The sequence below is a fragment of the Pelophylax lessonae genome, assembly GCF_965119305.1.
Source record: "Pelophylax lessonae genome assembly, chromosome: 7".
In the NCBI taxonomy this organism is placed as follows: Eukaryota; Metazoa; Chordata; class Amphibia; order Anura; family Ranidae; genus Pelophylax; species Pelophylax lessonae.
Window position 1 is genome coordinate 200644256 of NC_138774.1, and position 6297 is coordinate 200650552.

Here is a 6297-nt window from a genome sequence, read left to right on the forward strand (position 1 = left end):
GAATGTCAACTTGCTTATATAGCTTGAATCATTAGCCTACATCTTTCTGTTGAAGAAGATGTCAGACACAAGGATTATTCTGTAACATACGATGGACCTGCCCGCTGATACAAAGGTATTGGGGAAATAATACAAAGAATAAAAAAATACCGCCCCACCCAGTACCTGGATTATCTTATTCCACAACACACCACGTTCTGTCAGTAAATATAAAAGGTCAAAGTAAATGAGAGTTAAATGAAAGTGATTCCTACACATCAAAAATCGATTTCTTTTTGCCAACATATCAAACCCTTTATATCCAATGGCCTGGTTTACTCACAAGACTACAAAGATAAATTAAATTGCAGTATACCCCAGTGCTGTATTTTGGCCTAGGCCAACAAGGCCCAGGCCTAGGGCGGCACTTTGCAGGGGGGCAGCAAAAAAGCCTCCCCCCTCCACCTGAGACTCTATTGGCCATTGGTTGCTAGAGCTGCCTCTCTCATTCCCCCCTCTCTCTCACCCCCCCTCTCTCTCTCGCTTTCATCCCCCCACTCTCTCACACCCCCCTCCTCTCTCTCTTTCATCCTCCTCTCTCTCGACCCTCCTCTCTCTCTGGCCACTGGTTGCTAGAGCCACCTCTCTCATTCCCTCCTTTCTCTCACCCCCCTCACTTTTTCTCTCATCTCCTCTTTCTCACACTCCCCTCTCTCTCTCTCTCACACTCCCCCCTCTCTCTCTCTCACCCCCCCTCTCTCTCTCACCCCTCTCTCTCTCTCTCACTCTCTCTCTCTCTCTCTCTCTCTCATTCCCCCTCTCTCTCTCACATCCCCCCTCTCACTCTTTCATCCCCCCTCTCACTCTCTCACTCACCCCCCCCCCTCTCTCTCATCCCCCCTCTCTCTCTCTCTCATCCCCCCTCCCTCTCTCATCCCCCCTCTCTCTCTCTCATCCCCCCTCTCTCACTCACCCCCCCCTCTCTCTCTCACCCCCCTCTCTCACCCTCTCGTGAGATCTCAGGGGTTAATGCTGGGACTTGTAGTCCTTCAATTTTGGAGGGAGCCACATCCGTTAAAAAAGGAGTGGGGCAAATTTACATAGGAGGGGGAGGGGGGGGGCACCCAATTTTAGTCTTGCCTAGGGCAGCACAAAACCAAAATACACCACTGGTATACCCTCCATCCCTCAAGTCTTCTTCTTCGTGTTAACTGGTTAACCCTCTCTTGTTGTTATACGTGGGCATTATTCTCTGCAGCTTCGCACAGTGTGCCCAGACTGGGTGTGGCACAAGCCCAGGGGTGTGTCACTGACAGCCTTAGCTCACAGCAAGGGGTTTGGGTGATTCTGGGAGTCATTCAACCCAAATGTGGGGCAGCAATCACTGGCAGAAGAGTCCACTGAGAGAAACTCTGTCTCATGGAGCAGGTAAATTTTGCAGTAATAACTTTCTTTAACATAGTGTGACAGGAAGTCAGGTAAATCTGGGAATGTAGTCACTGAGAGGAGACACATTCCCACCTGCTTTGAAAGTTCACTGATACTATAGGGTGTTGGCTGCAGAGAGAGCCAGCAGGAAGTTGAAAACCATTCAGCTGTTCAGAATGAGGAGATCAAGGCCTCTATAATTTGTCCAGAGAAAATCTATTGAGTGCTGCCTCCTGTCGCTGTGTGAGCTGGGAAGAGGAGGACAGACATACGTGTACCTCCCGACGCCGTGTGGGCATGGGAGAAGGACTGCTGCCGCCTGTCGCCGTGTGGGCTGGGAGAGGGGGACAGTCGGATGTGTGCCTCCCGACAAGCTGGTGAGCATGGGAGAAGACCCCCTAAAGCGATGTGAAGCTAAGGAGGGTAACCACGAGTGAAGACGTCTCAAAGGTGAGAAGACAAAGTGTTCCATGTGAAGAGTGTGAAGAGTAAAGGGACCTGTTAAATGAACTGTGTTCAATATGAAGAATCTGAAGAGTAAAGGATCCTGTTATAAATGAACATGTGCTGTGTGAAAGAAAACAAAGGGACATGTTCAATGGACAATGTTTGTGCTGTGTGAAAAGCAAACAAATGGACATTTGAGTGTCTGCTGTAGGATCAGCAGTGTCGGCCCAACAGTAGGTTGGGAAGACTTCTTAGGTAGGTTCCAGCTGTGAGAAGGTAGCCGCCCACAGAGGCAAGGATTTATTTTGTCTTTTATTTTATTTTGGCTGTTTTGATGCTTGCAATTGTGTTAAGTAAATTGCATGAATAAATCAGTCTTGTTTTCAACCTCTAATCGGCTATCTCTCTGTGAAAACGCACCCCCAAAGGGGTCATCCACACCCGCCACCGAGCTAATCCCTCACATATGGTGGAGGTATGCAGTGGGCATAAGCAGAGATCCCTGCAAGGAAGTGCAAATGTTTGATGAACTTTGTCTGGTGCATGAGATTGCACAATCTATGTGTGCAGGAGAGAAGATCCTGACAGAAAAAAAAAAAAGTGTTTTAAAGAGACAGCGGTCTCAAAATTATTTGATGAACTTTGTTGTGTCTGGTGCAAGTGACTGCACAAACTGTGTGTGCAGGAAAAGAGATCTTGCAAGAGAGAGAAACTACATGTGTTAAAGAGACAGTGGTCTGAAAATTTTTTGCTGGACGGTGAAAAATTTGTTTGTGGAGTTATTGAAGATGGGGCGTTCAAAACGCCTGAAGAATGCAAAGATAGATGAAATGAGAGACCGGATTCTATGGATGGAGGGGATGTTACCGTCTGAACCAGCCCCATCCATGCCTAAAGAGAGTCTACTAAAGAGGAAGGTTGTTGTCCCTAGCAACACTGATGAAACTGCTATGGAGACGCAGTGTGCTCAGATGAAAAGTAAGCTCAAAATGGAGGCCATCGGTTTGGAAGAAACCGAGTATGTGTGCAGGGCTGAGTTGGATGCCTTGCAACGGAAAATGGAAGAAAAGGAACAAGCCGTGGAATTGCTTAAGATGGAGCATAGAAACTTGCAGGAAACGAATGAACTACTCAAGTCTCATGTGTCACAGTGGGAAGAATCCACTGCTCTTCTTTTGGTCGAGTTGCAAAAACGCAGAGAGACTATAATGGAGAAAGATACCATCCTCATGGAAAAGGAAATTGAAATTCAGACTTTGCAGAAGCAAAGCATGTGTGAAATGTTGGAGTTGCGTAATCAGCTGGAAAAAAAGTCTTCAGTGTTTGGAAGTTACAAAAATAGACCTGCAGGAGTCGCAGGAACAGAATGTCGCTCTGAAAACGACATTGTCTCTCAGCGACAACGAGAAAAGTGAAAGAGAGGCTAAATTACTGAGTACTGTGTATGAGCTCACCACTTTGAGCAATGTGGTAGATGAATTACGTGCAGACTGTGAAAGTTGGAAAGGTGAAGCCCAACGTTTCCAGCAGCAGTTAAAGGAGAAAGAAGCCTGTGTGGCAGAATTACAGTCTCATTCCCAGAAACTAGCCAATGAGGTGAAGGCTCTTATGCAGGGAAAAGGAGATTGTGAACATAAGAGGGAAAAAGTAGAGGCACAGCTTCTGGAATCGCAAGTGAAGGTGTCAGAAGGTGACCGATTGTGTGCTAAGCTGTCAGAGAAGGCAAACCGACTGCAGGTTGAGCTGGACAATGTTACAAATCAGCTTTCTCAAGCAGACAGCAAATCTAGAGAAATTGCGGAAGATTTTTCTATCTTGGAATCGCAGCTGCAAGACACGCAGGAACTCTTACAGGAAGAGAGGTGTCAAAGGCTGAGTTTTAGCACAAAGCTCAAACAAATGGAAGATGAGAAAAATGGCTTCCTGGAACAATTAAAAGAGGAGGCGGAAGAAAAGAAAAACCTATCAGAGCAAGTCGCAACATTGCAAGCTCAGATAGCGGATATGAAAAAACGCATGGAAGAAAGCGTTGGTTCATTACAGTGTGTTGAAGATGTGAAAAAGAAGTTTGATCAGATGCTTGGTGAAGAGAAGACTGTGTCTGCAAAATATGCAGAAGAACGCGACCGTGCAGAAGCGGAGGCGCGTGATAACGAGAGCAAAGCCCTGTTCTTGGCTCGCTCCTTGGAGGAAGCTCTAGAGTGTAAAGTTGAACTAGAAAGAGTTAACCAACAGCTATGTACAGAAATGGAAGATTTGGTCCGCTCCAAGGATGATGTTGTGAAAAGCGTTCAGGAGCTAGAAAAGTCTAAGCGAGTCTTAGAACAGCAAGTAGAAGAGATGAAGATTCCGTTGCAGGAACTGGAAGAGGAATTCCAGGCAACAGAGGATCTGTCCCAAAGAGGGGATAGTGTGCCTGATGCAGTTTTTAAAAGGATCAGAGTTTTGGGGTCTGTCCTGAGTGAGCCCCAGAAATGTGATGACATGTGGCTTGAATCACCCCTGTGGAATAAACCGTTCCTTCAAAAACTTCAGCAAACAAAGGAGCTGTGTAAGAAATGTGATGTTTTCTCAGTTCAGGCTGAAAACCTAGTGGAGAAAACTAAAGCGGAGAAAACTAAGGCTGTTGATGAAAACGTGAAGCAAATTAAGTTCAAGTGCCTTTCAGGGAGTGTTTCCAAAATGGAACTGGTGAAAGACGGGTGGCAGAAGTTTGATAGTGATCTTGAGATGCATTCCATGTGGAATTCAGATAGAGAAAAGGAACTAGGTGACTTTGAGCGGTCAAATAGTTCAGCAGAAAGTGCATTGAAGAAACCTGTAAAAGAATGTGTTGCAGTTCCATGCTTCTTCACTGATTCAGAGAGGAGGTCTATAATGGATACCACCCAGATCGCTGGGTTCAACTGTGTTGTTGCCTTTGACCCATATGATGATGGAAGGAAAGTTGATAAAGTACAGACGTTTCCTGGAACAAAGCTAAGTGAAGCAGAGGTTCTCAAAGTGTTGTGGAAATCATTTGTTGATTGCAGAGAGAGGCGTCTTAAGAATGTTGAAGACTTTAAGACTAGCAAAATTGAGTTGCCTATGGATCACGGACCTCCATGGTGGATTGGACAGACGGTTATGAGGGACAAGCTGTCTGACATTTATGAGAAAGCTGTCAATGAAGATGACAGAAACGAGAAGGAGCAAAATGATGCCAAAAATGCAGTTGAAGAATGTGTATATGAGATGAGAGACAAACTGTGTGGCATTTATGAGAAATCTGTCAATGAAGATGACAAAACAGTTTCATCCGGAAGCTTGAGGATAATAGGAGGCTTATCAGTGAGTCAGCAGTGCCTGACACATGCGTGCCTGGAAATATGTGTCCCAACCCTAGGGTTGAAACAAGAGGGGGGGGTATGTGACAGGAAGTCAGGTAAATCTGGGAATGTAGTCACTGAGAGGAGACACATTCCCACCTGCTTTGAAAGTTCACTGATACTATAGGGTGTTGGCTGCAGAGAGAGCCAGCAGGAAGTTGAAAACCATTCAGCTGTTCAGAATGAGGAGATCAAGGCCTCTATAATTTGTCCAGAGAAAATCTATTGAGTGCTGCCTCCTGTCGCTGTGTGAGCTGGGAAGAGGAGGACAGACATACGTGTACCTCCCGACGCCGTGTGGGCATGGGAGAAGGACTGCTGCCGCCTGTCGCCGTGTGGGCTGGGAGAGGGGGACAGTCGGATGTGTGCCTCCCGACAAGCTGGTGAGCATGGGAGAAGACCCCCTAAAGCGATGTGAAGCTAAGGAGGGTAACCACGAGTGAAGACGTCTCAAAGGTGAGAAGGCAAAGTGTTCCATGTGAAGAGTGTGAAGAGTAAAGGGACCTGTTAAATGAACTGTGTTCAATATGAAGAATCTGAAGAGTAAAGGATCCTGTTATAAATGAACATGTGCTGTGTGAAAGAAAACAAAGGGACATGTTCAATGGACAATGTTTGTGCTGTGTGAAAAGCAAACAAATGGACATTTGAGTGTCTGCTGTAGGATCAGCAGTGTCGGCCCAACAGTAGGTTGGGAAGACTTCTTAGGTAGGTTCCAGCTGTGAGAAGGTAGCCGCCCACAGAGGCAAGGATTTATTTTGTCTTTTATTTTATTTTGGCTGTTTTGATGCTTGCAATTGTGTTAAGTAAATTGCATGAATAAATCAGTCTTGTTTTCAACCTCTAATCGGCTATCTCTCTGTGAAAACGCACCCCCAAAGGGGTCATCCACACCCGCCACCGAGCTAATCCCTCACAATAGTTAGGCAAAAACATATTTTTGTCAAAAAACCAAGCTGGAATTAGCGTTACAAAGAAATGGAAATGTAGACTGGTAGACTCTTGATGACAGCTGTCAAAGGACAGGAAATGAACACTTTCTGGATACATAAAAGAAGCTAAGGTGTTCTAAATA